Genomic DNA, 13,610 nt, shown 5'->3' with positions numbered 1-13,610 from the left:
ACCGGCCAGTCTAGGGTGACAAATGTCTTTAATCGATTTGGGCGCCTGAGAAACGCCAAGACAGGTCTCCGTCATATTAGTATGGTTATAGCAGCTCACTAGAATATGTTAATGTATCTAGAAATTTATGTAAGGAAAACCTCATAAATAAATTGGCTCATTGTGTTGACTGCTCCTATGCATGGTAGTGATGGTCCGCATTTGTTATGTTGACCGTCCACTCAGCTTGCATGGAATGTCCACAATCGCCTGTTGATTTTTCACACCTCTCCAGTCTTAGAGTTTTTAAGACCACCATTTTATACGTCAGAAAATATAGGATTTTCTGGGGAAAAACGATTTTATACGATTTCGAAAACGATAAACTAAAACGCACACTCAAATATACCTGGTAAGAAAACAAGATTTACAACTATTTTCTTTTTATAAAACAGAGGATTTTCTGAAAACTATTTGTTATTATTACTTAAAAAAACTGCTGTCAAATACAGATCGCCTTTATAAATTATATTACTTTTCAAAATCACTCCTTATAAGGATGAATAAAAAGTAATGACATGCATATATATATCCATGATTTCAGAGCGAGACTTCAAACGATTTATAGAAAATATCAGATTTTCTGAAAGTACAATGAGAACAATTCTAAACAAGTGTAAATCTATTTTTATACAAAAATGTTTATGAAGTCACCAACTTTTTAGTTGACGCTTTTCAAAACGACTTGTATTCTCAGGGATCTAGTAAGCAGGTCAAAACGACGCGGACTCGGGACTATTTTGTTGTAGTTTGGAATGTTATTTACATATGTCTCTTTTGTGTAATTTGAAGAACAAATACAATATGTAAACAATGTAAGTTTTTTATCTTAATGTATGATGTTTGGATTTGCTATGTTTCATTTATATTCAATTGTTATGATACTGCACAATGAAGTCACCCGCCTCCGGACGTTTCCGCCGTCTGGTCCGGGGGTGTGACAGAAATAAACTCTAGGGGATGTTGTGCAGCCACGCCGGACCCTTCCCTTCATAACTGGAAGTACCTGAAACCATAACATGAAACTGTAAGTACAAAGCTTAGTGTGTTCCCCAAAATACCACATATAATACATACAATGGGCCTCGCCTGACATCCATCGAGCCCCTCCCGGTACAGATCTGTCAGTAACATGCGATGGGCCCCGCCCAAAACATCCATCAGGCCCCGCCTGGCATCGAGCTCCGCCCGGTATAAATACAAACACATACAATACATGCAAGAGTCACACAGAAAACTAGCCTTCTATAAACATAAATCAATGGGCTGACATTGGTGCCTTCGACCCACCAAACACTGTGAGAAGACTCACCTCAACCGATGCCAACAATTCATACACTCAAGTTGCTGCCACCACAACTTTTCACACTGAACATATCCAAGATCAATCCTAATCAATAATTAGGGTAATAACCCATAATCAAAGGTCCAATCATATTCTACTATGCTAAGGGGTAAAATACTATTTTACCCTTCCCATACTTGGCCTAAAAAATCATGGCCCAAACCCAAAATGACCCAAAGCCCAAAATGGCCCATAAGGGCTTCTGGTGTGTACGCCGCACGTACCACCACTGTACGCCCAACATACTATGTGTTCAAAGAGAGGTTAACAGGTTGAAATCCGTTACGTGCAGCATACCAGGAGGGTACGCCCAACGTAACTCACTGAGGCCCAAACTCAACTTTAAGCTCTTAATGCTCAAGAACAAAATTATTCAAATCAAAGACCTAACTCTAAGGGACATCTTAAGTCATAAAGTTCCTGAATTTATGACTTTGCACGGCTTAATGGAGTCCAAACCAAATCCCTAGAATCTTAACCTCACCAAAAGACCACTAACTCATGCATGGAAGAGATATACCCATCAAGATTCGATTCTTATGTCTTAATTACCTCAAAATGACTAGAAATGAAGCTCAAAGGTTCTGGAGTAACTTCTACTCACAAGATCCAAGCCATGGGACCAAAACATGCTCATAACATATCCTAAAACTAGATATATATATATATATATATATATATATATATATATATATATATATATATATATATATATATATATAAGAGCCATCAAGATTAAAGCTTTATACCTCCAGAAGAAAGATCAAGGTGAACAAGATCTGGATCTACATGCTCCAAGCCAACCAACATTTCTCCAATGAGCTCCTTCTTCTCCAATTTGCACCAAGAACACTCCAAATCACTCAAAGGGGCTCAAGAATCTCACAAATGGGGCTAGGGTTTCGAGGCAACCGCTTTAGAGGATTGAGGCTAAAGATAAGAAAGGTTTCCAATAAGTTAAGGTCTTTAAATAGGGTTCAAGACCCAAAAATTAGGGTTTGACCATGCCTCGCGTACGCCCAACATACTCTAGGTAAGCCCAACGTACTGGAGAGAACTTCGCGACCAACTTAAGCCAGGTACGCTCAACGTACATGGCAAAAAACACTCCCATTCTAACTTCCAAAGACCATAACTTATTCGTCCCAACTCCGTTTTTGGCGTTCTTTATATGCTCAGAAAGGTAATGAAAAGCCCTATAATCCCATCTAATCTCCTTTGACTTAAAACCTTCCGAACTAGAGTGTTTAATTCAAGAAAAGGTTCAAAGCATCACTTTTACCATTATACATGTGGACTCCTAAAACACAAACCGAAAGCTTAGATCACACAACATATATATATATATATATATATATATATATATATATATATATATATATATATATATATATATATATATATATTCCACACCCAAATGGGTCTAAAAGCCAAACCCTTTGGAGTCCAGGGCCCTAATTTGATCCATTTAATGCTCATAATTCCCAAAATAGGAAGCTTCTCAAAACCAGATGTTACAAATTAGGAGACGACTTGATACTGAAAAGCCCAACAAGAGAAGACATGCATAACATATGCGTTGCATTTTGACGCCTCAAATATTGATTGGGAATATGAAGCACTCATTATGGGGTTACGAGTAGCCACCAAAAGGGGATGTGAGCATATACATGCCTTCATAGATTCCATGAACGCATATCGAGAGCACATGAAGGAGCGAGAACAATTGTGCAGAAGATAGCCAGGTTACGATACTATTGGAAAACTATGTACTAGGACATGGAAGACATCATATATAAATGTGAAAAATGTCAAAAACATGCACAAATACCTAGGAAATCGGCTACAACAATGATCGACATCAGTAGTCCTTGGACGTTTGTCTAGTGGGGCATCGACATTGTAGGACGATTTCCAGAATCGCCATGAAAAGTGAAATTCCTTGTAGTAGCAATATACTACTTCACGAAATGGGTAGAGGCAGAGCCACTATCAATAATAACCGAGCATAATATCATAAACTTCTTTTGGAAGAAAATCATATGTCGATTCGGTGTACCGCATACACTTATCTCGGATAACGGCACACAATTTGCAAATAACCCATTCAAAGAATGGTGTGAGGATCTTCAAATAAACCAAAGGTTTACATCTGTGGCACACCCGAAAGCGAATGATCAAATAGAAGTTACCAATAGAACAATAACTCATGTCCTGGCGACAATGCTAGATGCAGCTAAAGGTCTGTGGGTTGACGAATTACCGAGTGTGTTGTGGCCATACAGGACGAAAACACACACAACAACGAAGAAAAAACCTTTTACTTTGGTATACGAGTTGGAAGAAGTCATACCACTATAATTGATGGTCCTCATGGACCGAACCATGTTATTTTGATAAGGTCGATAACGATATCGGGTTGCAGACATACCTAGAGGTATATATGGAATGGAGAGAAATAACAACAATACGACAGGAACACTATAAGAAGTAGACCGAAAATCATTATAATCAATCCGTAAAGGCAGATATTTTAAAGTGGGCGAGCAAGTCTTATGGAACAACGAGGAAAGCCGACAAGAACCATAAGGCAAGTTGAGACCAATATGGGAGGGCCTATATAAAATCCAAGAAGCAAACAAGTATGGGTCATTCATCCTACAAACGATGGACGGAGAGACAATACCGAGGACGTGGAACATAAAAAATCTAAGAAAACTGTATGTATAAAAAAACCATCAAATAAGATAGAACAACGTTCAAGACAAACCTACAACTCATATGGGAGAAACGACATCCGAGTATACATATAGCATGGTCTCGACGTAAGTCATACCATTGCATGATCGCCATGATCATTATCACTTATACGGGACAAACGACATCCCAATATACGTATATCGTAGTCTCGACGGAAGCCATACCATTACATGATCGCCATGATCATTATCACTCATACAAGACAAACAACATCCTGGTATATGTATAGCAAGGTCTCGACGTAAGTCATACCATTACATAATCGCCACGATCATTCTCACTCATACATGACAAACAACATCCCGATATACGTATAGCATGGGCTCGACGCAAGTCATACCATTGCATGATCACCACGATCATTATCACTTGTATTGGACAAACAACATCCCGATATACGTATAGCATCGTCTCAATGGAAGTCATACTATTGCATGATCTCCATGATCATTATCACTTGTACGGGACAAAACGACATCCCGGTATACGTATAGCATGGTCTCGACGCAAGTCATACCATTGCATAATCGCCATGATCATTATCACTTGTACGAGACAAACGACATCCCTGTATACGTGTAACATGGTCTCGATGCAAGTCATAATATTACATGATCTCCATGATCATTATCAATTGTACGAGACAAACGGCATCCCGATATATGTATAGCATGATCTCCACGCAAGTCATGCCATTGCATGATCGCCACGACCATTATCACTTGTACGGGACAAAAGACATTCTGATATATGTATAGCATGGTCTCGACGCAAGTCATACCATTGCATGATTGAAAATAATTTTACTTTACAACTTAGTTTTTTTTATAAATTTATTTCGAAAAAAATACTTTTCTTTACATATTTGAATGTATGCATGTTTTTGAAGAGTGTTTTGGTTATATATATATATATATATATATATATATATATATATATATATATATTTTTTTTTTTTTTTCTCGAAGTTTTCTATTTATTCATTAGATTTTTTTTTTCAAACAAACACAAGATTTTTTTTGCAATGCAACAAACCATAATTCTTATTGCAAAATTGACACTTACGCTGGACACCTAATTTATACTAAGGATCATATTTATAATCTCTTTAACAAACCGATTGATATTCAAAGAACGTTTCCTTTCTAGTGAATAACTTCTTTCGGAAATTAGTGGGTGGAGCGGTGAACTACTTCTATTTTAAGACAGGGATGTCAAAAAGTCTTATGAGACCCCGTTTCCGTAGGAGGCCCGTAATAAATCGGAGGCGGGGGTAATAAGGGGGATTTGGGGGCGGAGGTGGGGGTAGGGGAACGAGTAAATTTCGGGGACGGGGGCGGGGGATACATTCCCCGTCCCGTTTGCTCCCGTTGACATCCCTAGTTTAAGAGCTTAATAATACAAAGACTAATCACTACAAGAAAAATCATGAATAGCTACGGAAAAATGCTACGAAATCAAATTTTGTAGCTATTTTGCTAAGGAATATGCTACGTAATGATTTTCCGTAGATTTTTTGTTACAAAATTTTCTACGAATTAAAATTCTGTAGCAAACTTATAACTAATTACGGAAATTTGTTACGGAATCGTAACCTGTAGTTAGTCTGCTACTGAATTTGCTACGGAGTTAAAATACATAATTATTTTGCTACGGAAATTACTATGAAGCAAAATTTCGTAACAATTTTGCTACAAAATGATATTCCGTAGCTATTTTGCTATGAAATTTAGTTACGTAAATTAATTTCGTAGTTATTTTGCTATGAAATGAAATTCCATAGCTATTATGCTACGAAATTTTGCTACAAAACTGGTTTACATAGCTTTTTTGCTACGGTGGAAAAATCCATAGCTCTTTTGTTACAAAAACTTCTACGGAACTAAGTTATGTAGCTACTTTGCTACAGAATGGAACTTCATAGCTATTTTACCCTTAAAGTTTTTCTGAATTTTTTTTAAAATTTTAATAAATGACATATAAGGTAGGATAAAATATAACTTTGGTTGCAATAATTAACAATAACCGGTGGCAGATCATCTATTTGCAAAAGAATAAAGAATTTAATTGTATTTGTATTCTTTGCAACAGAGAGAGGGGCATAAAGAGTTCAAATTATATTTGCAAAAGAAAGCAATTATTCTAAAATGTATGAAAGTTTGACTTTTGTTCCCTTGCAAATATTCTGATGCTTCTTCCATTGCAAATAAACATACCTAGACTCATCCTATAAACAAAAGTCAAAGTCAGTTTGACTTTTATTATGATGTGAAATTAAAATTGTTTAAAGTTATGATGTGAAATTAAAAGTTTTTAAAGCTTGTACACACCTGAATTTACCAAAACATAGTTTTTCTCTATAATATGAGGTCCAGATCTTTTTTTAGTTGTAAATTTTGTTTTCGATAAGTTTTATCCATCTAAACATTCTTAAGTCTCAAAAATATAATTAATACCTAAATTTGTATTTTATCGTGGAGAATTGGAGATTGTGAACCACTGAACCCTATAATCCTAATACTTCACCAAAAACATACCTTCCTCATTCCTCAGTTTTCCCCCAATCTCTACTTACGCCATTATCGATAGGACTTCGCTCTACGTGCTCCGCCCCCAAATGATCGACGTGAACTATATAAATTCGATGAAGCTCCTCTCACAACTCATGTTTGCTATGTCGTTTGTTGCCTTCTCTGTCAATCGGTAGGTTGTAGGAGCATAAAGAACGACTGATTCTCGGTGAAGATAGATCAACGGCGAACGACTAAGCTACTATCTTCATCTCTCTGCGACTGCGAAGATCATTGAACATCTGATTCCCGGTGAAGATCAACCAATGGAAAATGAAAAATGCTCTCTTCATCTCTCTGCGACTGCACGAAGATAACCGACTATCTCGATCTCTATGCTACCTTATAGCTTATAGGTATGCGCTTCCATTATATGTGTGTAACTTGTAACTGTGCCCTAACATTTTGTCGTAATGGCATTGCAAACATCACCACCACAACTGATGGAAAGGTTAATTTAGATTTGTTGGTGATTGTGTGCTTGGATGGTGAAAGTTCAATTGATAATGAGATTTACAAATTCATGAACCCTAATTTGAAGATGCAGAATGATTGAGTGAACGAGGGAATGGCGTTTGATGGATAACCATGAGTTTAGTTATAACCTTGGGGGCATTGGACAATAGTATTGACCAAATTTTCTTCATCTCTGTCGATACTATATTTTTCTAATTAACTGAAGTTGGCATTTCATGCTCGTTTTTGCAGGTCACTCAGATCCTACGAAGTTAGAATTAAAAGCTCATGATGTTCAATAGTTATCTACAGATGAGCTACAAAATCATCATATGGAAATCAAGGTGAGAAACTGAGCCATATACGATGTGCTAACTTACAATTGAGCTATGTTGGGCTCTTGAGCACCTATGCTTCTTTGAGCACACAAGTAAGGATATTCTAGGTTATGTTAAACTCAAACCCTTTTTTTCAGAATACAGACAACGTGCAAAAACAACATGCTATCGAGAGGCCACAATCTTTCCAAAATACCTACTTGCAAGAACCAGGTTCTCTACGATGATGCATAACCTAATCCTAGATCATTAATGAAATAAAAAATACCATCTATTCTATGCTAATCTCATATAGAGGTAACAAATGATAGTAATACTAATAATGTAGTTTCTGTGTTCTACTAATATGATTACCATATTCATAATATGGTAATAGCATGTATCTGTTGAATACTTCCTGCAATAGAGCATATTAGTTATTGAAATACTTAACTCATATAGTCATATGTCAATTATTAACCTTAATTTGTGAGTCTCACATGTTCTTAGGATATGTAAGTGTAACATTATCTATTAGTCTCCATATTTATTATTTTCTTTGTGTTTCAATTTCAAACATAATTACTAAAAATTTTATATGCTCAAAACTATTCTTTCCTAGTAGAAGTCAAATTTTTAATCAATGTCTTTTGTTTGTTCTTTATGACATGCTTATAAAATTTTCATGGTGACATGTTTTATGCTGTCTATTGTATGTTTTTTACATTTAGGAACCGGTGGAGAAATTAGAAATGTCATCGGATGTAAAACTAATGTGAATTGCTATTGATGACTTAAATAATTGCATGATGACTTGTAAAAAATTTGGTTTGTTTTTCTTTATTCCAGGTTCTGCTCTACTCTTATTCACTCTGCTTCTTGAGATAATTTTTTTTAGCTTTGGTTTGTTTTTCTTTATTCCAGGTTCTTCTCTACTCTTAAAATGAAAAACGATCCACCAAATGACACGTCAGCATTACCACCAAAGATTGTATCTCTTGTTGAAAGTGTAGCTCAAAATACATCTGGCAGTGTATTTTTACCTGAGGTAGGTCTTTTCAAATATAGTAAATCTTTTTCTATAATATTTTAAATTAAATGATATGTATTATTTTTGGTATTTAATAGGGAGGCCAAGAAATTGAAGTTTATGGATCACCAACAGGAAGGCCATACTTCAATGGGGGGTTAATGTTAGTTCTTCATTCATATTTTCATTTTTTATACATTTAATAATTAAATGATACTCATCTTTTTTATAAAATAAATACAGATTGGGATGAATTTTGTAGCAGTTAGATCAGAATCTTCGATTATTCACGCATTCCCATTTAATTCGGAGAAAAAACGAGGCGATGTTGCTGTAAAACGGGTAATTTTATTGGATTATTTATAAAAGATTTTAAATGGTTCACATAAAAAGTATATTTTTGATTTTTTTTTAATTTTCTCAATAGCCTGATTCTGAAGTTCATGTACACTGGAAAGGGCAGTTGAAATTGTGTTAGCAGCATGTACAAGATACATGGACATTGATGGACAACTTGTCCTCCTCAATGAAGAAAAGGTTAGAGATTTCATCTTAATTGAAAAAAAAAAAAGAAAAATTTTTCTAATTTGTGATTGTTTACATTACAGGTGGAATATTTTAAAAAAGCAATTGAAGATATGGCTTCTGGAAGTTTGTGTTGTGTTGCTATTGCATACAGACCATGTGAAGCAGAAACTGTTCCAACTGGCGAAGATGAGCTGGCACAATGGGAGCTACCTGAGGGTGATCTTGTCTTGCTGGAAATTGTTGGTTTAAAGGTATGTGAATGTCCATGTCCATGTCATCAAAGAGATTTATATATATTTTGATACATGGTTTTCCTTGTAGGATCCATGTCGGAAAGGTGTCAGAGAGGCTGTTGAACTGTGCGTAAAGGCTGGTGTGAAGGTAGTATACAATATTTAATTATTATTTTTGTAATTTTGTGTAAATGGTTTTTTATTTTATTTATTTGTAATCCATGTAATTGCCTTAGAATGTGGAATTTTGGCATCAAATGCTGATGCAGAAGAGCACAATCTAATTGAAGGGAAATCTTTCCGTGCCATGTCATAAGACCAAAGACTAGAAGTTGCTGAGAAGATTTCGGTATGTGAATTTACTATTTTGACCCTAGTCGAGTAGTTGTAAACAAGTTTTATAAGAATGTAATGTTGATTTTGAAACAGGTGATGGGGAGGTCTTCACCTAATGATAAACTGTTACTTGTCCAAGCGTTGAGGAAGAGAGGACATGTTGCTGTTGCTGGAGATGGGACAAACGATGCCCCTGCTCTACATGAGGTAGTAATTCAAGATTTTTCATCATCAGTTTAATTATTTTTACTGTATTTTATATCTTTTTTTTAATGAAATTGTAGGCTGATATTGGTCTTGCTATGGGCATCCAAGGAACTGAAGTTGCAAAAGAAAGTAGTGACATCATTATCTTGGATGATGATTTTGCTTCTAAAGGTACTGTCTTATATTATATATATAATGCTCTTAATTGCAAAAAATTAATTGTATTCCAATGATTAATTTAATGTGTGAATTAATTTAATTATAAACAAACAAACCAATTCCACTCCACTCAAGGTGATAACAAAACCATCATTTTTAAGCTATGGTTCTCAAAAGGTGATTCATTTTGTTTTGTGTTCATTTTTAGAATTTATATTTCTAGTTGGTCAAAAATTAGGAAACCCTCAAAGAAAAGCAAAATGAGATTTCATACAACGGATTGAATTTTAGTCAAGTTGATTATAAATTTGATTTTGCAGGTTTTGCCATTTTGGTTGAGTATATGTGGATGTGTGTGTACGTGGCAGTTCAAATCTAAACTGTGTGACTGTATTTATAATTAATATTCAGTTTTGATGATTAGACAACATTGTAGAAGAATTTTCGATGATATCATGTATCCATAAAATTGATGTAACTTTAAAATTTATATTTACTATGTTTTTATATGTTTTTATGAATATTATAATTGAAAATTGGATTTTGTTGAATATTTTTATCATACCGAATTTGCTTTGAAACCTATTACTACGGGACAAATTGTTGTTGAACAAATAACTATGTAATTCGCTATGGAACAAACGACTACGGAATTTGCTACCTAATAGATGGCTACGGAATTCGTTACGGAATAAACGACTATGGAATTTGCTACGGAACAGATGGCTACGGAATTTGCTACGGAACACATGACTACGGAATTTGCTACGAAACAGATGGCTCCGGAATTTGTTACGGAATACACGGCTACAGAATTTGCTACGGAACAGACGGCTACCGAATTTGCTACGGAACAAACGGCTACGGAAATTGCTACGGAACAAACGGCTACGGAAATTGCTACGGAACAAATGGTTACGAAATTTGCTACAAAAAAATAGTTACGGAATTTGCTATGGAACTCAAATTGCAACGAAATAGATGTCGTAGAAACTGTCATAACAAAAATGCTACGGAATTATAATTCCGTAGCTAAACATTTTGGTACAAGAAATAAAGTTACGGAGTCTAATCGATAAATTGCGTAGCAAATTCCGTAGTTATTCAACTTTAGCTACGGAATTTCAGATTTTAGCTATGGGATATTTCCGTAACTAAATTGAAATTTTCTTGTAGTGAATGAATAGTTGAGGAGGTAATTTTGTAAAGAATAAAATCCAAAATGACTGGGTTACAAGGCAAACTAAAGTGACTAGTGACTCAAACTCCAATAAACAAATGGGCTAGAAATTGGCCCACTTATTTGAAGCATCTAAGTAATAGAATGCCATAGCGATTTAGCGTTAATGTATGATGAATTGATGTATAATATACATTTCAACAATTTCAATTGTATGTGATATCAAATAAGTGTTTTTGTGTGATTGGGAAACTCATATCATTGTTACCGTCATAGACCCCCAAATATAACTAAGTATTAACATTATGAATACCAAATATACATATTTTGAATATATAATATAATTAAATAATTTGTATAATGGAAGTGTGAGATTGTATAAGTTGCTGAAATATCAAGATTGCACAAATAAGAAAAAGTAGCAAAAGAAGAAAAGTGCATAATTTCCAGATAAAGGGTTTGCTCATGAATATCCACACAATTTGGTAGTTTTCTTTGAAAGTGGACACGAGTGCTCACGAAAATTAGATCCACAAACATCCGTTGATCGACACTACTATTCGCTGGACAAAAAATGACATTGTGTGTGTTTTATGATAAAGTGGATATCAATTGAATATAAAGTCTAATTTTTTTTTTGAGAGTTTCAAGTGCTGAATCTCGTCAAGGTCCAAAAGTTAATATTTTTGCAACTTGCAAAAAAAAAAAAAAAAAAAAAAAAACAATTTGAAACACCTAGATTTTATAAGAAAGTAGCAACATGATTTTTTTTTTTTTTGGCATGTGGCTAAGAGGCACCAGGTGTATTGAAAAAGTGCGTGCTCATCGGTTATTAGCTTGTAAGTTTAATTCTAGACAAATATATAGATTTAGTATAACAAAAATACATTAACTCTAGATTTTAAAGATGCAAACTTTTTGTTTCACACTCTTTGTTTCTCTACCTGAACTTTTAGGTGTGTTTTGTCTTCTAAGACGGGATGGTATGGGTCTCGTTGAGACTCGTTGTGGCTGAGGTGGACGCCAAAAATGGTGTTGCATCTCGTTGTACACCGTCCCCCCCACCCCTTTCTCGTTATGTGACATCTTGTTGGTGTTACAACATATCAAAACGGGAACTAAGAACCAATCAAAATCTTTTTTCTTCCTATTTCTTTCTTTCTCTCTCTCTATCTTTTTCTACCTCTTAACAAGTTATAACATTGGAACGTCATTTCCTACATGGTGTTATCGTGGTGTTAAGGTTGACGTGACATGTAAGATAGCGTTATAACACCGGCCCATACTCAATGCTCTAATTCTTGTGAGACGGAAATATATCATGAAGTTGATCTCCTTTATTCATGGAAATCAAAAGACAACATGTTGTCGATTATACTATATAACTTCTAATGTTATACCAAAATATAACAAATTTACCTTTTCCAGTGATGCTTAATTAGTCAACCTTGTGAAAAATAAGAGTTAACTACTTCGAGACCATGCCCACCTCTTTCAAATATTGTTGTTAAGAACTCAATTTTGATATTAAGATGTTATGATTTTAAGATCCTACAAGCCAAAAATAATCTTGATCTCACTAGTATCTATCCGAAGCAAGATCTATAGTGAGATATTAAAATCCTTACTAGGATTTTAAGATCTTAAAATAATCTAATCTCACCTCTCTAGTTTTATTATATAGTCGATGCTCAAAATAATTTCTATTCAACTTTAAATCGAGCATCACGCTTTGCAAGAAGCCTCATAGAATTTCATCCATTCATTTTGAATTAGACATGTCACATTTATGATATTCCATGTGTGATCTTAAGCTTTTAGTTGTATATGATCATAATGATCTTGTTACTTTTTGTATTTAAAATGTTTTTTTTCCTAATATTTACAGTTTGCATCAATAAAAATTATGGCTCGTTTTTGAAAAGTTAAAGTTTAGTTCGTATCGACGTCTTAATCAACATCAAGCTATAATGTATATTACACATCCAATACCTTACAAACAAAGTTCAAATTTAGACCATGAGGTTTGGAAAAATTACACCACATGGTTTTTTAACTTTATTTTTCGTTTTTTGTATACTTTATTTATTTTCGGTTTTTTTATAAATATATATACATTTTTTATTTTCTTTTTTTATATATACTTTATTTATTTTCATTTTTAACTTTATTTTTCAACAATTTTTTTTTTCATTTTTTTATTACCTTTTGTTTTCTATTTTTTAGTGTTATGTAGAGTATATTAGAGTTTTTTTTAGTTTTTTCATAATTCTTTTCGTTTTATATTTTATTTTTTTCATCTTTTTATTATTATTATTATTTTTTTTCTTATTTGTTTTTATTTTTTTGTATTTTTAACTTTTTATTGATCTTTTTTCAAAAAATGTAAAATGTATTAATATATTAGAGTATATTACAATTTTGATAATTTATAGTCTTTGTAATTTTTT

At 34.0% G+C, this 13,610-nt stretch overlaps 1 pseudogene across 1 annotated transcript; it reads left to right on the top strand.

Annotated features, from left to right (window-relative positions):
• Window positions 1-6,601: 6,601 nt before the first annotated feature.
• On the top strand, window positions 6,602-10,503 carry LOC145118526 (calcium-transporting ATPase 8, plasma membrane-type-like; annotated as a pseudogene). The gene is made up of 11 exons (XR_013713336.1): window positions 6,602-7,070; window positions 7,423-7,514; window positions 8,412-8,535; window positions 8,616-8,680; window positions 8,761-8,859; window positions 8,945-9,054; window positions 9,126-9,296; window positions 9,367-9,627; window positions 9,708-9,821; window positions 9,899-9,992; window positions 10,301-10,503. The product of XR_013713336.1 is annotated as a calcium-transporting ATPase 8, plasma membrane-type-like (transcript).
• The last annotated feature ends 3,107 nt before the right edge of the window (window positions 10,504-13,610 follow it).

This window comes from Lactuca virosa, chromosome 6 (genome assembly GCF_052849685.1).
Source record: "Lactuca virosa cultivar CGN04683 chromosome 6, Lactuca_virosa_CGN04683_v6, whole genome shotgun sequence".
NCBI lineage: Eukaryota > Viridiplantae > Streptophyta > Magnoliopsida > Asterales > Asteraceae > Lactuca > Lactuca virosa.
Note: the sequence above shows the minus strand (reverse complement) of the source record. Positions and strands in the feature narration are given on the sequence as shown.